Below are 24,009 nucleotides of genomic sequence, written 5' to 3'. Positions count from 1 at the left end.
ATCTAAACACTTGAGCGCAATCGCTTGATTTCAAGGGTTTTATGTAATCCTACTTGGTATAGCAGGTTTTTCATTTTAGAGTCCACCTTCCTCTTGTTTATTTTCCTCCCCCTTTCCCTTCCATCTTGGTTGCCTCAGTTGTTACCAAATGCCTCTTTTTTGTTGGATATGTCAGATCATACACCCCTGTATTCAGATGAATGTACCAAAAACATTTTAGAAGGTCCATCTGCATTTTCCGATATGAATGTCAGCAAGCCCTAGTCAGGCAGATCAACTTGAAAAATGCGGAAAGACTTATTTTAGACTTAAGTTAATGATAGGCATGCTAACCGAATACGTAATAGCAGACACTATCCCAGTAGGTTTGCAAGCGTCAAACATTGCTGGTGTTTTCAACGATGACAAGAAATATTTACAATAAAAATGAGTAACTGAAAATTGCACCTATTTTGTACAGCTTGTCTTTCGCAGCCACTTCCACCCGTGTATGTGTTTACTGTATGAATGGTGTTATTTTCACTTTTTCACCAACTCCTGAGCTCTGTGGAAATATAGAACCCTCTCCAATTTTAAATCATGACAACTAATTTGTATCTCTTATTCTCTTTTTCCCTTTATTCCTGTTCACTTTTTATCCCTTCTTGTTCTCTTTTGTAGTTTGTAGGTGGTACAGGGTTACGATTGCTGTAGTCCTGACCACTGTCTCAGGAATAATTTAACTGTCCTGATGATGATCCCTTTATCTCCCAAGGGTAGGTCGCTCCCCCTGCCGCTGCAGCTCCTCCAAGTTCCCGAGTTCCTGTGTTCCTGAGACCCACCTAACTGTAAGTACCCCCCTCCTCCCAGCCCCTCGCCCTGCCCTGCGCCACTCACCTTCTCTCCTGCTCCTGCTTCTTTTCCTCCTCTCTGTCTCTTCCTCCTCGCTCCCCCTCTGCAATCTTCTTCTGTGTTCTTCTGTTCTTCTCTTCTGTTCTTCTGTTCTTCCCTTCTGTTCTTCTGTGTTCTTCCGGTCTTCTGTGTTCTTCTTCTCGTTTCTTCTGTGTTCTTCTGTGTTCTTCTGTGTTCTTCTCTGTTCTTCTGTGTTCTTCTCTGTTCTTCTGCTCTTCCGATCTTCTGTGCTTCTGTCTTCTGTTCTTCTGTTCTTCTGTCTTCTGCTCTTCCGGTCTTCTGTTCTTCTGTCTTCTGTTCTTCTGTCCTCTGTTCTCCTGTCTTCGGCTCTTCTACCTCCTCCGTCTTCTTCCCCCGAGCCTGCCCTCCTGCTCCTTCCTCATCCCCCTCCCTCACTCGCCTCCCCCTCTCTCACCCCTAGCTAACCCGTTCGCTATCTACCTCCCTCACTCCTCCTATCTTCCTATCTCTCTAGCTCCCTATCTCACTATCTAACTCCCCCACTCTCCACCTCCTCCTACCTACCTATCTGTCTATCTATCTATTTCCCTATCTATCGACTTCTCTATCTATTTTCTCTATCTATTTCTCTATCTCTCCCCCCCTCCCGCCACCCCCTCTACTACCTATCTCCCTATCCTCTCACTCTACCTCTCTCCCTCACCCACCTCTACAACCCCCCCTCCCCTATCTTCACAACCCTACTCCTATCTCTCTCCCTAATCTCCAAACCTCCTAACACTCACCCTCCTCCACCCTAAACCCCCTCCCCCAGCTCCTCTCACTCTACCTGTCCCCCCCCTCCCTCGCGCTTTCCCGCCGCGACCTCCTGCACGCCCCCGCCCCCCAGCTCCCATTCGCCCCCAGCTGACCCCTCCCCCCCCCTCCTACCTCTTATGGCGGCCGCTGCGCGACAGTGGTAGCGACCCTTGACCCAAGGGTAGGTCGCTCCCCCTGCCGCTGCAGCTCCTCCAAGTTCCCGAGTTCCTGTGTTCCTGAGACCCACCTAACTGTAAGTACCCCCCTCCTCCCAGCCCCTCGCCCTGCCCTGCGCCACTCACCTTCTCTCCTGCTCCTGCTTCTTTTCCTCCTCTCTGTCTCTTCCTCCTCGCTCCCCCTCTGCAATCTTCTTCTGTGTTCTTCTGTTCTTCTCTTCTGTTCTTCTGTTCTTCCCTTCTGTTCTTCTGTGTTCTTCCGGTCTTCTGTGTTCTTCTTCTCGTTTCTTCTGTGTTCTTCTGTGTTCTTCTGTGTTCTTCTCTGTTCTTCTGTGTTCTTCTCTGTTCTTCTGCTCTTCCGATCTTCTGTGCTTCTGTCTTCTGTTCTTCTGTTCTTCTGTCTTCTGCTCTTCCGGTCTTCTGTTCTTCTGTCTTCTGTTCTTCTGTCCTCTGTTCTCCTGTCTTCGGCTCTTCTACCTCCTCCGTCTTCTTCCCCCGAGCCTGCCCTCCTGCTCCTTCCTCATCCCCCTCCCTCACTCGCCTCCCCCTCTCTCACCCCTAGCTAACCCGTTCGCTATCTACCTCCCTCACTCCTCCTATCTTCCTATCTCTCTAGCTCCCTATCTCACTATCTAACTCCCCCACTCTCCACCTCCTCCTACCTACCTATCTGTCTATCTATCTATTTCCCTATCTATCGACTTCTCTATCTATTTTCTCTATCTATTTCTCTATCTCTCCCCCCCTCCCGCCACCCCCTCTACTACCTATCTCCCTATCCTCTCACTCTACCTCTCTCCCTCACCCACCTCTACAACCCCCCCTCCCCTATCTTCACAACCCTACTCCTATCTCTCTCCCTAATCTCCAAACCTCCTAACACTCACCCTCCTCCACCCTAAACCCCCTCCCCCAGCTCCTCTCACTCTACCTGTCCCCCCCCCCCCCCTCGCGCTTTCCCGCCGCGACCTCCTGCACGCCCCCGCCCCCCAGCTCCCATTCGCCCCCAGCTGACCCCTCCCCCCCCCTCCTACCTCTTATGGCGGCCGCTGCGCGACAGTGGTAGCGACCCTTGACCCAAGGGTAGGTCGCTCCCCCTGCCGCTGCAGCTCCTCCAAGTTCCCGAGTTCCTGTGTTCCTGAGACCCACCTAACTGTAAGTACCCCCCTCCTCCCAGCCCCTCGCCCTGCCCTGCGCCACTCACCTTCTCTCCTGCTCCTGCTTCTTTTCCTCCTCTCTGTCTCTTCCTCCTCGCTCCCCCTCTGCAATCTTCTTCTGTGTTCTTCTGTTCTTCTCTTCTGTTCTTCTGTTCTTCCCTTCTGTTCTTCTGTGTTCTTCCGGTCTTCTGTGTTCTTCTTCTCGTTTCTTCTGTGTTCTTCTGTGTTCTTCTGTGTTCTTCTCTGTTCTTCTGTGTTCTTCTCTGTTCTTCTGCTCTTCCGATCTTCTGTGCTTCTGTCTTCTGTTCTTCTGTTCTTCTGTCTTCTGCTCTTCCGGTCTTCTGTTCTTCTGTCTTCTGTTCTTCTGTCCTCTGTTCTCCTGTCTTCGGCTCTTCTACCTCCTCCGTCTTCTTCCCCCGAGCCTGCCCTCCTGCTCCTTCCTCATCCCCCTCCCTCACTCGCCTCCCCCTCTCTCACCCCTAGCTAACCCGTTCGATATCTACCTCCCTCACTCCTCCTATCTTCCTATCTCTCTAGCTCCCTATCTCACTATCTAACTCCCCCACTCTCCACCTCCTCCTACCTACCTATCTGTCTATCTATCTATTTCCCTATCTATCGACTTCTCTATTTTCTCTATCTATTTCTCTATCTCTCCCCCCCTCCCGCCACCCCCTCTACTACCTATCTCCCTATCCTCTCACTCTACCTCTCTCCCTCACCCACCTCTACAACCCCCCCTCCCCTATCTTCACAACCCTACTCCTATCTCTCTCCCTAATCTCCAAACCTCCTAACACTCACCCTCCTCCACCCTAAACCCCCTCCCCCAGCTCCTCTCACTCTACCTGTCCCCCCCCCTCCCTCGCGCTTTCCCGCCGCGACCTCCTGCACGCCCCCGCCCCCCAGCTCCCATTCGCCCCCAGCTGACCCCTCCCCCCCCCTCCTACCTCTTATGGCGGCCGCTGCGCGACTGCGCAGCGGGCACGCCGCTGGCGCGCCGGAGGCGCGCCAGAGGCGAGCCCATCTGCGCCCGTCCGCACCTGGCCCGCGCCCAGCACCACGACCCCTGGTCCCCAGCTCCCCCAAGCCCCGCTGATCCGCTACGACCCCACCACCCTCCACGCCCTCAACCCAGGGCGCTCCAAAACCTGCTTCCTAGCTCACCCCAAACGCACCCATGGACCCTTCGCCTGCAACTCCTGCAAACGCATCTTCCACCACGCAACTACCACGACCACAAGCCCACGCGCCATCAACCACCTCAAGTGCATCCTGGTCAACGCTCGTTCCGTCCACAAGCACGCCGTTGAACTTTGGGACCTCCTGGACTCCACAGCCCCGGACGTCGCCTTCATCACGGAGACATGGATGAACGCCTCCTCTGCTCCAGACATCGCTACCGCCATCCCCGAAGGCTACAAGATCTCCAGAAAAGACCGCACCAACCAAGTAGGAGGAGGTGTCGCCATCATCTTCAAAGACTCCATCAGCGTCACCACCTCCACCGAAGACCCCCCCCTCGCCGCTGAACACCTGCATTTTCAGATTCGCACCGACCCAAGGACCACCCTCAGAGGATCCCTCGTCTACCGTCCTCCCGGACCTCGCGCCTCTTTCAGCGACGCCATCGCCGACTTCATCTCCCCGCACGCCCTCGCCTCACCGGACTACATCCTCCTAGGCGACCTCAACTTCCATCTGGAACAAAACAACGACCCCAACACCACCACCCTGCTCGACAACCTCGCCAACCTCGGCCTCAAACAACTGGTGAACACCGCCACCCACATCGCCGGACACACGCTCGACCCTATCTTCTCCGCCAGCAAACACGTCTTCTTCAGCCACACCTCTGCCCTACACTGGACCGACCACAGCTGCGTCCACTTCACATTCCGACGCGAGACCTCCCACCTCCGCACTCAACCCATCCCTCGTCGACAGTGGAACAAGATCCCTGAAGAGCAACTCTTCTCCGCTCTCGCCGCCAACCAACCCACCCTCACCACCGACCCCAACGACGCAGCTCTCAACCTCACAAACTGGATCTCCAACTGCGCTGACAACCTTGCTCCCCTCAAACGCACGCATCGACAGACCAACACCAAAAAACCTCTCTGGTTCTCTGACACCCTCAAAGAATCAAAGAAAACTTGTCGTGCCCTTGAGAAGGCCTGGCGCAAGGACCACACCGCTGACAACATGACCGCCCTCAAGAACGCTACACGCGAACACCACCACCTGATCCGCACTGCCAAAAGGAACTTTTTCACCGACAGACTAGACAAAAACAGCCACAACAGCAGAGAACTCTTCAGCATCGTCAAAGAGTTCTCCAACCCCAGCGCCAGCGCCAACGCCGTCACGCCCTCACAGGATTTGTGCGAATCCCTCGCCACTTTCTTCCATCGCAAGATCAGCGACCTCCACGACAGCTTCGGACACCAGACCCAACCATACACCACTGAACCCGCTTCCCCGGACATCACCCTCAACAACTGGACCCACATCAACACGGAAGAAACCAAATCCATCATGAACTCTATTCACTCCGGCGCCCCTTCGGACCCCTGCCCGCACTTCATCTTTAACAAAGCCGACGACATCATCGCCCCGCACCTCCAGACCGTCATCAACTCTTCTTTTTCTTCTGCTACCTTCCCCGAATGCTGGAAGCACGCTGAAGTCAACGCCCTACTAAAGAAACCTACGGCTGACCCAAGCGACCTGAAAAACTTCCGCCCCATCTCTCTTCTACCTTTCCCAGCCAAGGTAATAGAAAAGACCGTCAACAAACAGCTGACCACCTTCCTGGAAGACAACAACCTGCTCGACCCTTCACAAACCGGATTCCGAACCAACCACAGCACGGAAACCGCCCTCATCTCAGTCACAGACTACATCAGAACCCTGATGGACAACGGTGAAACAGTCGCCCTCATTCTCCTCGACCTCTCGGCTGCCTTTGACACCGTCTGTCACCGCACCCTAATCACCCGCCTACGCTCCACCGGGATCCAAGGCCAGGCCCTGGACTGGATCGCCTCCTTCCTCGCTAACCGCTCCCAAAGAGTTTACCTCCCTCCGTTTCGCTCAGAACCCACCAAGATCATCTGCGGCGTACCTCAAGGCTCATCGCTCAGCCCGACACTCTTCAATGTCTACATGAGCCCCCTCGCCGACATCGTACGCAAGCACGACATCATCATCACCTCCTACGCCGACGACACCCAACTTGTACTCTCCCTCACCAAGGACCCCGCCAGCGCCAAGACCAACCTACAAGAGGGTATGAAGGACGTCGCAGATTGGATGAGGCTCAGCCGCCTAAAGCTGAACTCTGAAAAAACGGAAGTCCTCATCCTCGGCAACACCCCGTCCGCCTGGGACGACTCCTGGTGGCCCACGGCCCTCGGCACCGCACCGACCCCCGCAGACCACGCCCGCAACCTCGGCTTCATCTTGGACCCTCTTCTCACCATGACCAAGCAAGTCAACGCCGTGTCCTCCGCCTGCTTCCTCACTCTCCGCATGCTCCGCAAGATCTTCCGCTGGATCCCCGCCGACACCAGAAAAACCGTGACCCACGCCCTTGTCACGAGTCGCCTGGACTACGGCAACACCCTCTACGCCGGGACCACCGCCAAACTCCAAAACCGCCTGCAACGCATCCAAAACGCCTCGGCCCGCCTCATCCTCGACGTACCCCGCAACAGCCACATCTCCGCACACCTGAGACACCTGCATTGGCTCCCAGTCAGCAAAAGGATCACCTTCCGTCTTCTCACCCACGCACACAAAGCCCTCCACAACAAGGGACCGGAATACCTCAACAGACGCCTCAGCTTCTACGTCCCCACCCGCCCCCTCCGCTCCGCTGGCCTCGCACTTGCTGCCGTCCCTCGCACCCGCCGCTCCACGGCGGGTGGGAGATCTTTCTCCTTCCTGGCGGCCAAGACCTGGAACTCCCTCCCCACCAGCCTCAGGACCACCCAGGACCACTCCGCTTTCTGGAGACTCCTAAAGACTTGGCTGTTCGAGCAGCGATAACCCCCCCTTTCCCCCCTAGCGCCTTGAGACCCGCACGGGTGAGTAGCGCGCTTTATAAATGTTAATGATTTGATTTGATTAGGAAATCAAAACATCGTCGACTGATTTACCTTGACTCAATTACTATGTACATCTATATCTGTGTATCAGCATTGATACAGATAGCATGTGACTGAGACATTGTGTGGTATTTTGTCACTACAACATGCCTGAGCATGACAAATCCATTTAGTTTTCTGTTTGTTTGTTTTCTCACTTTTTACCATGCTTTATATATACCAATGAAAGTCAGTCCATTTGGATATGATAGGTAGATTTCAATGCATCTCTATGTACAATCAGCAGTTCCATTTTTGGTTAAGGGACGTTTGTTCCTTTTAAAAACTTTCTAAAAGTGGCATTTTTAGAATTGAGATTTAAATCTGACTTTACTATTAAAGAGGATTTTGAATAATAAATCACTGGAGTGTAAACTGAATATTTCTATCTGCTCCTAATTCAAAGTTAGCACTTATTAAATGTAATAATGTAACTTTGTGTTAGTCAATGGTAGAGATATGCCTTACCACAGTGAAAAACAACTTGAGAAGGTTTTCACTGACAGGGCATGTAAAACGTAAGCAAACATTTCTTACTTATTAAACACATTGCATCTTGCCCTGTGATCCTTTAGGACCTTCCTTAGGGCTGTTTTTTAAGGAATACAAAGGAAGGTTTAGGCCTAGCAAAAGGTTTATTTTGCCTGGTCAAATTGGCAGTTTAAAACTTGACTACAGGCTGCAGTGGTAGGCCGAGACAGGTTTTGAAAGACTACTTTAGTGAGTGGCACAATAAGTGATGTAACCCCACTAGCCGCATCTAACTTACAGGACCTGGGTACATGTAGTGCCATTTACTAGGGTCACACAAGTAAATTAAATGTGCCCATTATGTGTATGCCAGTTTTACCATGTTTGAAGGGAAACCACAAGCATTTTCGCATTTCTTAGCAGAAGCAAAATGCATAGAGCCCTAAATCCAACAAAAATGTATGTATCTAACAGATGTGAAGGCAAAATACCTGGGGCACTACCATACCAAGGATATCAGGTCTAAAAAGAGTGATGACAAGTGGTAGCAAAGAAGAGTAGGTTGTGAAATGGGACAAGGAAGTGACTGAGTAGGTTGTGAAATGGGATAGTGACATTACAAAGGGCCAGAAGTACTAACATTAGAAATACTGAATTCCTAATTGCAATTCTCTCTAATTGGGAAATCGGTATTCCTTGTGATTCCTAGTGGGTCACAAATAGATTTACCTCATGCATATTTAATGAGGTAGGTTTTATGAATCGGCCCATTTAACCAGAACAATGCTTTGTACCTCTGGGTCTTAGTTATATTGAGGGAGCAAGACAAGAAAATAGGTCTTGGCTAGGAGTCAGCTTTCCAAGTGAGGAATGCATGTGTGATGGAGTAGGCAAGTGAATGCGAGAGGACAATGACATGACCGAGAAGTAGACATTTGATGCTGCACTGTAAATGAAGAGAGGTTGAGGGAAGGGAAGGGATAGATAAGAAGCAGATATAGTGAAGGGTAAGAAAGAGGTGCTAGGTAGAGGCATATGGTATAATGGTGGTACTGGGTGAGGCACTGAGCCCCTCATTTCGACCCTGGTGGTTATGAAACCACCATGGCCGTGGTCGGACCTTAGCCAAAGCGGCGGTCCAGCCTCCATATTAAGACTCTGTCAGAGCTGCCACAATCCGAATGCCGGTGCGCCAGGTTGCGTCCAGTCGACAGCCTGGCGGTGCCACGTTCTTAATCCTTTAGGGCAGCACTGCTAGCAGCGCTGCCCTGGGGATTATGACTCCCCTCTCTGCCGGTTTTTGCATGGCACTTCAACCGCCATGCAAAGGTTGGCAGAGATGGGGTGCTCGGGGCCCCATGGGGGCCCATGCACTTGGCATGGGCAGTGCAGGAGCACCCATGGACAGCCCCATTTCTTTTTCACTGTCTGTAAGCGAAACACACAGCAACATTTCCGCCAGCTCGATTACGAGCCGGCATCGATGTTGTGGCCTGTTTCCCACGTGTCCAGTGTGCAGAAACGCTGTATCTGCCAGCTGGCACAGTGGGAAATACATAATAGGGCCTGACAGCGGAAACCCGGAGTGGTGGTTTTCCATCCTAAAAAGTTTGGCGGGCAGCCTCTGCCGCCCGCCAAACTCAAAATGAGGTCTTGATTGTGCACGCATGGGGGGGGAGGTTTGGAGGAGAAGGGAGCTTAATGGCAGAAGAGGATAAGAGAGAGTCGAAGAGGAAAATTAATAATCAGTCATTGACAGATGAGTTGGAGGAAGTGAGGCAGAAGGTGACTTTGAGAAAGTATACATAGGAAACTTATGCAGAAGAGCACTAGAGCTCATTAGAGACTGGTATATCACACATATCTGCTTCATAGTTTCACTCATTGGGATATGGCATCACCCAGGAGGTATGCCATGTTTTGGGAAGGTGTGGGGCTTGACTGAAAAGGGAATACAAAGGCTCCCCAGTACAGATGTTGTTGTAAACCTAAACACACTTAAATCTATTCAAGACACTCAAGCATGATCAAGTACATGAATAGGTGGATTAAGAGCAACTAGCACAACAGTAAAGTGAAGAGGTTAGGCATCAACCTAAAAGGTATGGAATTGACCAACAAAGAGAGAGTTTGCACACATTGTTCTACTGCTGTATTTCCCAAACAGTTTGAGGGCCAGCCATCAGTGGCATAGCCGTAACCTTATAGGAGGACATTGTTACACAAAGAATAGGTATTAACCCAGGAGATGGTAGGGCAAATCAAAGGAAGACACAACTTCCCAGTTAAAAATACAGTATTGCCTAGAATATTATAAAATCCATTCAGAAAAGGTCTGGGTGCTCCAAAACGAAGGTGAAGCTTCCCCATAAACACACTTACAATAGCAGTACAAGAACTGTGAAGACTGCACTGATCATTGTGTATGCAACCAAAGTAAGGCATCATTTTCAATATAGTCCACAGCATTACCTAGAGCTTATGGGGTCCATCCAAGTACAGAGAAATTGCAGTAATAATGTTGTTCTAAATCTTGAAAGTCAGCATAGGATGGGTGTGTGCAACCGAGAGATTCCCAGATAAACAATACATTATTTAGAAACTATGATGTGCAACAGAAGCAGTGAATGTGCAAAAGAAGGCACTGCTTCCCTGATAAACCTTAGTATCTATCAAAGACTTTGTGCTCTACTCAGGATTGATGTAGAAGCAATCAAAGTACAACTTTATTTAACCCTGCTACACTACCAATATTTAAAGAACCAAAGAAACTAGTTGTGTATTTGTGAGTATGTAACCTAATATTCCAAGGTTCTCCAAGTGTTGGATGCCCTGATAAAGCCATACATTAAACTCATAGAACAATGATAACAAGGTTAAGATTTTGTTTTTTTATAATGGGTACATTTAAGATATTAGGAGTGCAGACACAGATAATTACACCACTGAACTTTATTATAGCTGAGGCATCTTCTAATGGTGTTAAGGATGTGTCCTTAAAATAGTGGGACCTAGACTACACCTCTCTAGGACAAGAGATGAGCACAGCATAGGGCTTAAAGAATAAGGCAGCAATACCACTCTGTACTCGTTGGGGAGGAACAGCATCAGGAGTTAGTGTTGAGGGAAAGAGTAGGAGTGCTGTAGGTTAGTCATGTTTGTTAAATCCTCTCCTGTCCCTCATCCGCTCTCTACGTAAATGATGGGAAACACTGATGAACATATTAAGGTACTGACAAGACCAGTTTGGTGTTGCTCCTGTGAAGTGTTCGCTATTAATTGACTTTACTGTGCCTCTGTTCCTTTCCTGTTTCGTTACGGTTGCCTTTCTAGTTTAAAGTCATTCTAGACAGATATTGGGATTATGGCCTAACATAACCTAGTTAGAACATTCTATTATTCATGGATGTCTCGTAAAACATGGGAATTTTGCAAATACAATTTCATACTGGTGGTCTCTTCTGGTAGTATTGTTTTGTAATGATGGCCCAAAAAACATAACATTTCTCCCCAACTCCTTTTGCTTGTTATCATTTGAAGCAGTCAGGGACCTGTCACAGGACTGTCCTTTTGATTTTGTGTGGGCTTTTGTGCTTGAGTGTGGACATTGCCTTCTGATCACCCAAAAGTGGAATTATAATTCCATGAAAAAATCCTAGTCACCAATACCAGAAAACATTGGACCTCTAACATGGAAGAAACCAGGACCCTGAGAAGCACCAAACCTGTCACTGAGGACAGCTGAGTGCAAAGTCAAAACTGTGGGTTGGTGTGGGTGTGTGCATGTGTATTTGTGTTGCTATATGTATAAGAGCTTCAGGGTAAAGGATTATGATTATAGACTGGAAATGGCATATGAGAATGGGTAGCACTGCAGTATTGTTCCTAGCTATGGTATGTAGTGGGCAACTTGGCATCGGGCTGTAAGCCTTGAAATTTGGTGGATACCTCTTACATGAAGTAGACATCTGTGGAATGTGCAAGGTATTTCTAGACTGTAGTGACCTCCATGACATCTGGTTGTCATCCTTTGTATATGATGGACAAGGCATTGTTTTATGTGTGCACCACTGGCATATACAGAGCCATTCTGTCATGTGGTGATTGTAATCATTCATAGCATTTGACATCACACCTGAGATATTGTTGTGTCCCCTGTCAGCAGTTAGGTAATTTTGGTATCTGAAAGAATTTCCTTGTACTTGATGACTATCCCTTGCAGCAGACGGTGGGCAGGGTATTGCTGTAAATAGGTTTGTCCATAAATATTTGAACAGTACCCAGCACATGACTCAGTAGACATACACGATATATAGTGGCCAATCACTGACATTTGTCAAGACATCTTTAGCATGTGCGAAGAATCGCATATTTGACAGAGTGTTCCTAGTTAGCATTTGTCTAACATCTCGGCATATCCTGCTGGTCATTTGATGGACACCTCTGATACACGGAGATTACAAAAGGAGGAGAAGTATAGCCTCATTAAAGTGCATATGTAGATAACATAAACCAACTGTAAAACGTGCTCTCAAGCCACATTGTTTTATTGCGTGTTCTTCTCTAGAAAACATAAATGAATTGAATATTTCACTTGTCATGGGCAGTGCAGGGGCCCCCATGGACAGCCCTGTCACACTTTCCGCTGTCCGAAATACGGCAGGGGAAAGTGCGACGGGTTTGCCCCCGGCTCGATTACAAGCCGGCATCAATTTGAGGGCCCTATTCACTGCAGGGCCGTCGGGTGGAAATGCTGTTTCCACCTGCTGGCCCTGCGGTGAACTCGTAATAGAGCCAGCAAGTGTTCTGGCCGCATTGGCGGTCAAGTGGTGGTACGAGTTTGGCAGGCAGCCTCCGCCGCCTGCCAAACTCATTATGAAGGCTCGAGTCTTCTGAGAAAGCGACGACAACAAAACCCAATCCCCATCCACGTAGACGATCGATGACTGCCCGTTGTTCACCTCCAAATACTGAGCAGAAAGCAGAGGATCTTCGATGTGTTTTCTGTGGTTTAAGCAGAATAACGGCCAGAGGGACTTATGTACGAACAAAGTAGAAAGTATGCAAGTCTCAAAGGGCAAACATGTTTTTATCTGCAGCTAGTTTCTTGCAAGATGAAGTTTTAAGCTGAGCAGCTGATCTAGACAGCAAGGTGAATGTATTTGCAGCAGATCTGTATGCCCACCTGTTAGACCTAGAAGCTTTTTGGCATGTCTTCTCTGTCTTTTTGCCTTCCGACCTCCTGTTTTTATGGTGTACTGGTCTCTGTTTTTGCTGTTTTATTGTCTCTGCGCACTTTCCCACTGCTAATCAGTGCTAAAGTGCAAGTGCTCCCTATATAAATTATACTGTTGATTGGCTTATCCATGATTGGCATATCTGATTTACTGGTAAGTCCCTAGTAAAGTGCACTAGAGGTGCCCATGGCATGTAAATCAAATGCTACTAGTGGGCTTGCAGCACTGATTTTGCCCCCCACATAAGTAGCCATGTGAACAAGTCTCAAGCCTGCCACTGCAGTGTTTGTGTGTGCAGGTTTAAACTGCCATTTCGACCTGGCAAGTGTACCCACTTGCCAGACCCAAACCTTCCCTTTTGGAACATGTAAGTCAAACTTCAGGTAGGCCCTAGGTAGCTCCGTTGGCAGGGTGCAGTGTATTTAAAAGGTAGGACATGTACTGGTGTGTATTATATGTCCTAACAGTGAAATACTGCCAAATGTTGTTTTCATTGTTGCAAGGCCTATCTCCCTCATAGATTAACATAGAGACTGCCTTTAAATAACTTTAAAGCGCAGATTCCCTTTGAGGGCAGATAGAAATTTGGAGTTTGGAGTCTCTGAACTCACAATTTAAAAATACATCTTTTAGTGAAGTTGTTTTTTAGATTGTGAGTTTAAAAATGCCACTTTTAGAAAGTAGGCCTATTCTTGCTTAAACCATTCTGTGACTCTGTCTGTTTGAGGATTCCCCATCTAGGTCAGTTTGACATTTGGGCTGTTTACACCTCTCCTCTAGACAGTGGCACAAAGGGAGCTAGGGTGTAGCCTGCATATCCTGATGAGCCATCTGAGCTAGAGTGGAGGGAGGAGTGGTCACTTACACCTGAAAGGACTGTGCCTGCCCTCACACAATGCAGTCTCCAAACCCCTGGTGTGAGTCTGGGGCCAGGCCTGGACATGGAATGATCTTGCAAACACTTGAGACTTTATTTGAAGTTTTCCAACTTCAAAGGCAGTAAGGGGTATACGTTTGAGACCCAAAACCCCAGACTTTTAGAATCTTTCTGTAATCAAGAGGAACCTCAGCCAAGGAGCTGAGGAGCTGGAGTAGGAGTACTGTTCCTTTGCTGTGTTGCTTTGCTGGACTGACCTGCAGTTGCTGCTTCTGCCTGAAAAAAGTGAAAAAGGGTGAACTTTGCTGTGTGTCCTGCTTGAGAAAGTTCTCCAGGGGTTTGGAGTAGAGCTTGCCTCCTGTTGGAAGACTCTGGGACACAAAATACTTCAGCATTGGGAACTGTCTGTTTTGGGCTGTTCAAGAGGAGAAACCACTGCGACGCCGCCAACGACGCCACTGGCCTGCACTGTGACCTGCCTACACCACATGGAGCCACACTACCACGCTTCGCACCTTGACCCTCGTCTCACTGACTCTGTCATCGGACAATTTCAACCAAGCCGTTGCGCGCACCGCAACCTGTGGACCTCGCACTCCGGCATCCCCTGCTCACACCACAGCCTGGGCATCCCTGATGATGACGCTCCTACTGACACCGGTGACGCTGCCTGCACCGTGGCCTATGGACACTGCTCGTGAAGTACACAAAGCACTTTCCCATTCTGCACTGTAGCCCCGGTCCACCAACCTCACCAACTCCAGTGTCGTCATCATGCATCCCTTCCTCACCATGGCATGGACACCGCTCGTAAGGGTCACAAAGTACCATCCCACACCTCTGGCTTGGGCCTACCGACTACAGCACTTCAGCAATGACAACGACGCTGCATGCACGTGACCTAGTGAAACTGCACGCTGCACTGCCCCACTTCACCCCGCAACCCTGGTCTCACCGTCGCCACTCGTTGCCATCAACGGGCCGTTGCCTGCACCGTGACCTGTGGGCACCACACGTCGCATTGGCCCACTTCACACCACATCCCTGATGCCATACACACCAGCGCTCCTGACTTCATCAGCCCGGAGTATGATCTGCAACACGTGTGACTTCAATGGCCCAACGACTCCCGCTCCAGAACCAACACTGCGACGCCAGCAATGCTGCTCTCCGGAGCTCACTGAAAGGATCTTAATGCCCTGCTATTCCAAAGGTACCATTTTTGTGTCTTCCTGACACTGTAGCTGGCCCGCGATGCCGCGGCTGCCCTGAACTGTTGGTTTTGTTGATTACGACACCCAGGTGGAGCTATAAACTTTAAAAAACTCTATTTTTGAGTAAATCTTGCAGAATTCATATATTTATTACTGTATGTTGAATTTTTAGCATATTTGGTCTTGTTTTATATAGATAAATATTGGCTATTTTTCTAAAATTTGTGTGGTGTCCTTTTGTAGTGTTATCATATATTATTGTGTGTTACACATTGCTTCTGTGATAAGCCTGAACGCTCGTGCCAGGCTACCAAGGGGGTGAGCAGGGGTTATCTGAGCGGGTAACTCCCTTATTCTGACAAGAGTGAGGGTCCCTTCTTCGACACGGTGCAAACTGACTGCCAACTAGAGACTCCATTTCTAACACCACCCGAACTGCATGTGTGCATACATTTGAAAATATGAATGTACAGTGAGCTCCCAGCAGCAACGTAACCACCTCTCTTCAGTTAAGTTTACACTCTTTGAAGAAACAAATTAAGTTTTAAAACCACTCTTGAGTGCTGGCCACAGATACACACTCAGGTGCTCATTACGACTTTGGTGGTGTTTTCAGAAGACTGCCGTCTGAGCGGGTGATGACAGACCGCCAGAGATGGTGGTCTGAAGACCACTGTGTTACGAGTCCCCAACAGAACATTGTCCAAAAACAGCCAAAGTCTGACATTGTTGGCCTGACCAATGGCAGGAGAGAACCGCCAGCACCGCCATGCCAACAATATCCTGCCCTCCATAATACGACTCACAAATCAGCACCACGATCTTTGCACGTCGGTAATCCATTGGCGGTCCGAGCCGCCACGGTCAAAAACACACCTCCACCAGAACACCACACCACATTGGACAATACAAATACCTCACACCTGATACACATACACACACCTGATCACAGCACTAAATAACACACCCCCCTAAGCACCCCCACCATCCAGTGGATCCAGAACTTTTGACAGAGAGGGAAGAACGCAGTAACAGAAGACACTGCACCTTGATATCATAGGCACCATCACACTGAACATGCATTACACAACACACAACAGCATCAGCAACAGGGGGGCTGCCTGAGTGCCAAAGATAGCAGCATGTAGTTACAGTGCTCCGCTCTGGCCTAGCAGTAATTCTGTTCCAACCTGCCACGGGGCCGAACAGTGTCCCCCCGACCAGCCTTGGCGCTGGTGGTCAAATGGACGGGATTCGAGGGGGCCTTGGAAGAGCGACAGCTGAGAAAAGTCAGGAGCACTGACGCGGCCCGAGCGGTGGTGCCCTAAACAACTAAATGGCATTGGAGAAGAGGGGGAAATATGAGGCCCCAAGAGGAACATTGGAGGTGCAGCACACAAACCCCCACCGAGAAGGCACTCGGAGGAACACCATGGTGCACCTGAGGCTACGACGTAGACGGGAGCCACGCAGGAGCGAGGCCTGGGTGCTGGCTGGAAGGCATTGCCCCCAAGTGAGGAAGCCAGAGATCCCAGGAGAGCAGCGCTGAGGCATGGCGGGCCGGAGACAGGGTGATGCCCCAGAGAGAGGGGAGACAGGTTGGGGAGGCCTGCGGCGAGGAGGAACAGCAATGTGGGACAGCTGCAAATGCAAGCCATCCAGGAGTCCGGAGTGACGGCCTAGACAGTGAGTAACCAGTGCCCCTAGTGGATACACAAGTCAAGAGATCTGCGGAAGGGGGCATACCAGAGACTCTGTGGGCAGGGAGAGATGTAGAGGGGGTTGAAGCGACAAATACGTGGCTGAGAGCGAGGAAGACAACTTCGGAGGAGGAGGAGACCCCGGGCACCAGAGCAATCGTTGTGGGTCAGCGGGCACCTGGGCAATAGCCTGCAGAAATAGAGGCCCCTGAGTGGTCGGGGCCTTTAAACCAGAAGGTACAGCTGGAAACATAAGAACAGTAGCCCCCCGAGAAACATGCATTGCTGCTTACAACGATAAAGATCCAACAACAACCAAGCCCACTGAAGAGGGTGGTCCCAGCCCAGCAGACATAAGCAGGCATAGGCCATACCAGACTAGCTATGGGGAAGCTCAGAGGCAAACAAGGAAATTCTCAGATGGAGACTCCAGACGTGACCCACAGAGGACCCTCAGAGGGAGAAAAGAAAACCGTGGCCCCTATGATACAAGCACAATTTGACCGTATTCTGGCAGCAATTGCAGACACAAAAACATCACTGCAGCAAGATATTGGAGTGGTGTCTGTGGGCCTGGGGCTGCTGCAGGCTGAGCATAGGAAATTGGTAGAAAAGATGAGGGAAGTGGAGAAAGTAGTTGAGGACATGCAACTAGCCCAGCAAGACCTCATGAAACAGATGGGGGAACTAGACGAAAGGGTGCTGAAACTAGAACGGAGGGCCAAAGGGTGTAACCGGAGAAACAACGTAAGAGTGGTGGGTCTGCCAGAGGGCACAGTACAAAGTGGCATATCTGGAAAACTGTTTTACTTCCGAAGTAGCCCTGGGCCGCCTAACATACATTTTTGCTACTGAGTGAGCGCAAGAGGGCCCCAGATGGCCCCCACAGCCAGGCAGGCCCCCCACACCTAATAGTGGCAAGACTCTTACATTTTAAGGATCAAGACAAACTCTTGCAGAGAGCAAGAGACCACGGCCCCTACAAGATTGGAAATGGAACATTATTTCCAGAACACATTGGCTGTCCAATCTAAACGGGCCTCCTTCATGTCAATTAAGAAAGCACTAAGGGAGAAAGAAATCCAATACTCCCTGATTTTCCCTGCTAAATTGAAGATCATACTAAACGGTAGGACCCAGTTCTACGAACACCCATTGGCGGCATGGGACTGGCACAACTCATACAAAAAGACGGGAGCTGCTGCTTCCTGTAGAGAACACAGTAACAGCGCTCCAGGAAAGACAAAGGAGAACACGAAGCCAACCATGACCAAGGAAACCAAGTAAAGTAGAGTAGAGTCAGATAAAGACAGGGCAGCAGCACTGCGGGCAACAGCGGATCTCCTGCATAAATCAGGAACGGATTCTGAACAGGAGTCACAATCTGATAAGCAATCAATGGACTCAGAACCCAGGAGATGCACTCCAATGCATGAGGTGCTCCATGAAATGACACCTCAGTCGTTGGAAGATGTGATCTGACGGGAAGACACCACACACTGACACCAGAGAAGATGACGCCCTACGCCATGAACAAGGGGGTCAGGAGGAAAGTTGAAACAAATGAGAATGTAACAGCTGCGGACAGGCACGATACCTATCAGGTACTGAGACATCCAGGAGCATCTGCCAACCCTGAATATCTGGGAAGCCTTGGGAGAGGCAGAGGGCTCCTTGTACCCGCTGCTTGGACAAGCCCCCCCTGGGATAGAACAATGGTCAGGCTGGAGCAGTCCACGATGGTACCCTAGACAGCCTCCTTCATCTACCCACCAGCCAAGCTTGATGAACTGGGCTGGATGGATTTAATTTTTGAACGGCAGGCCGTTGCTGGGCAGTCCTGCGGATTGGAGTTTTGAGTTGGGGAAGGTTTTACTTAGACGTCTCTGGGGAAATAGCCTACACATATGACCGGCAGGGCACAAGCGCAGACAACAAATGGGGCACAGACACATGACATACATAAGCCACAGATGGCAAAGAGGGTCTCATACTGACGTGCATTTCCTGTAATGTAAGGGGAATTCTGCCATTTAGTGCAGTATTTTACCTCTACCTGTATCTTGTACTCGTTTGTAACATGCACACAGCACCTTTCCTTTTCAACGTATCATTTGCTACCTCTTATATCTTGTTTGCTTTTGATACATGCACAACGGCCACCACTGCCTCATGTAACGTAACTATTGTTTTAGTGTTTTGAGTGTCTACCATTGATTGCAACTTTTTTTACCTCTATTCGTACTTTATTTGCTCTTGTAACCTGCACACGTCACTTTTTCCTCTCATAACGTATCGTTTGCTACCTCGTTTATTTTTTGCTCTTGATACGTGCACAATTATCACGATTGCCTCTTGTAATGTAACGCTTGTTTTTGTAACAGGCTCACTTGTAATTCTTCTCCTCTTGTATCTTTACTTTGCCTATTGTGAAGCGCTCTGACACCTTCGGGTAAGGTCCGCGCTATATAAAAACGCATTAAAAAAAAAAAAAAAAAATGTCCAAACAATATGCCATCCACCGCTACCTGAAGTGTAGGGGGGTGCAAATAGCCATGCTACAAGAAACCCACCTGGCAGGCACAGAAATAGACCGCCTCCGTCATAGGTTATGGGGACAGCTATTTGCAATATCCTACTCTTCCTATGCATGAGGGACCCTACTATGATAAGGGTTGGCATTGCCTTTACAGCCTCTCACTCCCTGATTGACAATGAGAGTAGATATGTCCTGGTGACGGGTAGGCTTGTGGGCAAGGAAATCACACTAAGACGCATATATGCACCTAACTATTACCAGCTGGCCTTCTTCCAGACCCTGTCTGCGCCAATGGGAAAGGTGGCGTATAGCACATTGTTGTTGGGGGGAGATTACAAATGTGTGACAGATGTTTTTCTAGACCGTTCTACCCCTCCTTTACCAAGTGCTTCTGCACATAAGTTATCCGCTGGCTTTGCAGAATGGCAACGCAGATGGGGCTTGGTTGACGGCTGGAGGGTCCAACATGGAGAGGATCGGGCCTACTCCTTTTATTCACCCGTACACTCCACTCATTACATACCAGTCTAGATACCTTCCTTTGTTCGGATCAAATGAGCGGTAGCATACCTTTTATGGAATACCTCAGCACACGTTGTCGAACCACAGTCCCATACTACAAAGGTTACCAATATCAGCTGAAAAACCTCCAATTCCCATGTGGCGACTGCAGTTGGAATTGCTAGATGACCCAGCATATATGGAGATGCTACGTATGGCCATAACTGAATATTTTGCCACTAATCAGGGCACAGCTACATCCCCCTTGGTGGAGTGGGAGGAGTTCAAGGTGGTGATACGGGGCCACTGCCTGGGACAATCGGTGGGCATAACTAGATGACTCACCGCAGAACTCCACACACTGGAAGAAAAATTGCACACATTGGAAACCTCCATGATTATAAACCCTACAACTTACCAACAGCTAATAGCCACAAAGAAACAACATGGGGAGGTAATGGAAAAACGGAGATGCAACGATTATAAAGCATACATGAGCAGAATCTATGCAGAGGAGGGTAAATCAGGCAAATTGTTAACTTGGCTGGTCAGGCTTGAAGCCCGTAGTTCCCCAATTATGCAACTAATGTCAGCAACAGGAACACAAGTATATTTACCGTGGGACATCAATAGGGAATTCAGACAATACTATGAGCAGTTGTATGGAGCACCCCTGACCTCCCTGGGTCCCGAAATGCAGGATTTCATGGGCGGGCAACCTCTCGGGTCTCTGTCCCAGGACATGAAAGATAAAATAGGAAGACCGATCACACTACATGAGATAAAGCAGGCAATAAAAGACACGGCAAAGGGTAAGACACCAGGTAGCGATGGACTCCTAGTGGAATTTTACACCACTTATGCCACCCAGCTTACACCAAAGTTGGAGCTACTATATGCGGAGTCGCTATGACCTGGGACTTTGCCCGCCTCAACTTGTGGAGCTACAGTGGTGCCTCTGCCCAAGACATCAACAGTAGGGGCAACAGTCACAGCATTCCATGCCTTATCTGTGCGTAATATGGATTTTAAAATCCTAAGCAAGGTCCTAGCAACCAAATTGCTTCCACATATGCAGGCACTTGACCACGAAGATCAAAATGGTTTTATCCCTCAGCGGAGCACATCAGCCAACCTCATGAGACTTTATCATGTAGTTTATCACACTGAGGTCGTGAACCAATCAGCATCACACCTCTTGTCGATAGACTTAGAGAAGGCATTCAACTCCATGCGGTGGGACTACCTGATGGGGTGATGAGTAAGATGGAAATGGGGGAGGACTGAATGAAGTGGGTTGCCCTTCTATACGAAAGACCAATGGTGAGGGTTAAGACAGGCAACACTATCTCAGAAGAATACAACATTTACAGAGGCACCAGACAGGGATGCCCGCTATCGCCACTCCTATTTGCCCTGGCAATAGAACCACTGGCAGAATGTTTTCATCGGAACGGGAAGGGAGTGGCCATCCAGATAGAGGGCATAGAACACATCATATCGCTATACAGGAATGACATCTCACTGTATCTGTCCAATGGTAGAGCCGGGGTGGAACAAGCGATGCAGCGCCTGGAAGATTTTAGTGTGATGTCAGGCCTCAAGGTTAACAAAACCAAGACCTATCTGTTCCAATGTTAGAGGGATTTACCTGCCCTAGGTGACACCCTGACAGAGCTACAATAGGCCCCAGTGACCTTCAAATATTTACGCATTCACATGTACCATCAAATGGACGATATGAAAGAAGGGAACCTAGACAGGGCACTATGCTCAATTTGCGGGAGCGTGATATTTTGGAGAACCCTGAGCCTGCCACTGATGGCTAGGGTGGCTCTCTCCAAGATGGTGATGCTGCCCCAACTGTTCTATTATTTCACCAATACCCCAGTGAAGTTACCTGGAACGTGGTTTAAACAGCTAAATAGCCTGCCCAGGGATATGGTCTAGAATGGAGAAAGGTGCAGAGTCTCAAAAGACCGGCAGGGTTGGGATGACTGGAGGTACCAGATTTAGAGTCACATTACCAGGCGGCTCAACTACAATGGGTGACTAGATGGATAGCTGAGACCGAGGAACGGAGCCCAAATCAGTTGGGGCTAGCACACAACCAGAATAAACTAATTGCTTAATTAGTACAAGACACTCAGCTGTAGCAGCCAGGTGTGATGATGCAGGCAGCCATACATGGGTGGCGTGGAGGTATGAGATGAATGAGGGAAGCCACAAGATATACTCGAGCACTGTCACTGGTGGGACTACCCCATGAGAGACCAGTGTTTTATTTTACTGAAAACTAACTAAAGGTATGGACGGAGGCAGGGGTGACGACGACAGGAGACTGCTTTGAAATGGGGATGCTGATGCCCTGGGCTAACCTAGCAGATAAATTTCACATCCCACCTGGGCAATTCTTGTTATATGAAGAACTAGTAAATGCTTTCCGGGACCTATGGGGAACAGGGCGAGAGGAACCCCCACAGCACCAGGTTCTGAACACGCTGATGACCCTAGGCACTTCCACGAGACAAGTGACGTGGATATATAAGGTGCTAACTGAGATGAAACGATTACCTATGACTACACTCAAAACAAAATAGGAAGAAATGCTAGGACATGATATCTCAGATCCAAGTTGGGACAACATTCTCGCCTACCCTCAACATATATTGTGCAATACTAGATTACGATACATATAGTTTAACTATTTCCAAGACATATCTTACCCCACACAGACTACAGGTGATTTACAGGGGAAATACTAGACACTGATCTATATGTCACGCATTAGATGCCGATTTCAAACACATGGTGTGGGAGTGCCCAATTATCCAGGAATTCTGGGAGGTAGCTATAAAACGCCTTGGGGACCGGATAGGACGGGCACCACCACGGACAATGGTAGCATGCTTGCTGGGAGATTTACCTAGACCAGCTAGGAACAAGGTGGGTACAAGGTTCCTAGACTTGGCTCTGCCCCTGGTCAAGCATAAAATCACGATGGCATAGAAATCGAGCACTAGGATCAAGGTAGAAAAATGGGCAAAAGAGGTCACTGAATGGGCTGGAGTTGAGGGACGGAACCTGTGCGAGAAGATGCACAGGGCACTAGACACAGACCTATGGCTGAGCATGGCAAGAAGTGTTGAACAGTTGGGAAATGCCACCAACACTGGAACGGGGAGGAGAGAGGGTCAATTGAGGATGGAGAATGCAACAGACGATCAGACCAGGGTGGAACATAGTAGGGTTACTTTTAGACTAAGAATCATGGTAGGGTCAATTGACCAAGAAATCACAGGAGGGAACAGACATGACACCACTACACACAGCCTATACATTAATGATACATTAAAAAGGGGGATGGCTACCACAAAGCATGGAAGACGAAAGACCCATGCCACCATAGGATTCAAAACATGACAGATTGTGCCATACAACTTACTAACAAGCCCCCCAAACACACATGTGCATACACAGCAAGAAGGGATTTCTAGAGACGCTTAGGTTAAGTTTGACTTTATGTCATATTGCAAGCAATAATGTATTCATAATTGAATATATGTCGCCCCCCCCCATTCCTGGGAGCCTAACAAAAAGAGCACAGAAAGAGACATGCAAGACACAATAAGAACAGTAGTGAAGAAATGTTGATACTTGTTTATTTTATGTAGCTGACGAATTGAGTGATATTCTCAAAGCCCTGAAACCAAGTATATGTTTAACAATGAAAATGCAATAAAGACATCAGCAACACAACACACATATCACCACTGCACACAAACACCACACGCACACCCTAGCACTCAACCGCACCACAACAAACAGCACACCCTGCAATCCTGCACATCACACACACCACCACCCACAACACAACTACCATGGCACCACAAAAACATCCACGATTCACAGACGAGGAGTTGAGGGTCATGGACGATGAAATCGTCACAGTGGAGCCACAACTGTTTGGAGCACAAGTCCAGCAGACTTCCATAGCCCATAAAACAGAGTTATGACAGAGGATTGTCAACAGGGTGAATGCAGTGGTAAACCATCCACGCACAAGGGACGACATCAGGAAGAGGTGGATCGACCTACGATGAAGGTACGGTCTATGGCATCACAACACCAAATCGCCATAATGAAGACTGGCGGTTGGTCCCCACCTCCTCCCCCAGAGTTCACATAGTGGGAGGAGAAGGTCTTGGACATCCTGCATCCTGAGGGCCTGACTGGAATACCAGGAGGACTGGACTCTGGTAATTCAACAACACTCCCCGGGCACTATGTATTCCTGTACAGCATGCACCCCCACCACCTGGTCACCACCTTATAC

Source organism: Pleurodeles waltl, chromosome 5, assembly GCF_031143425.1.
Source record: "Pleurodeles waltl isolate 20211129_DDA chromosome 5, aPleWal1.hap1.20221129, whole genome shotgun sequence".
NCBI classification, from domain to species: domain Eukaryota; kingdom Metazoa; phylum Chordata; class Amphibia; order Caudata; family Salamandridae; genus Pleurodeles; species Pleurodeles waltl.
This window is presented reverse-complemented; position numbering follows the sequence as displayed.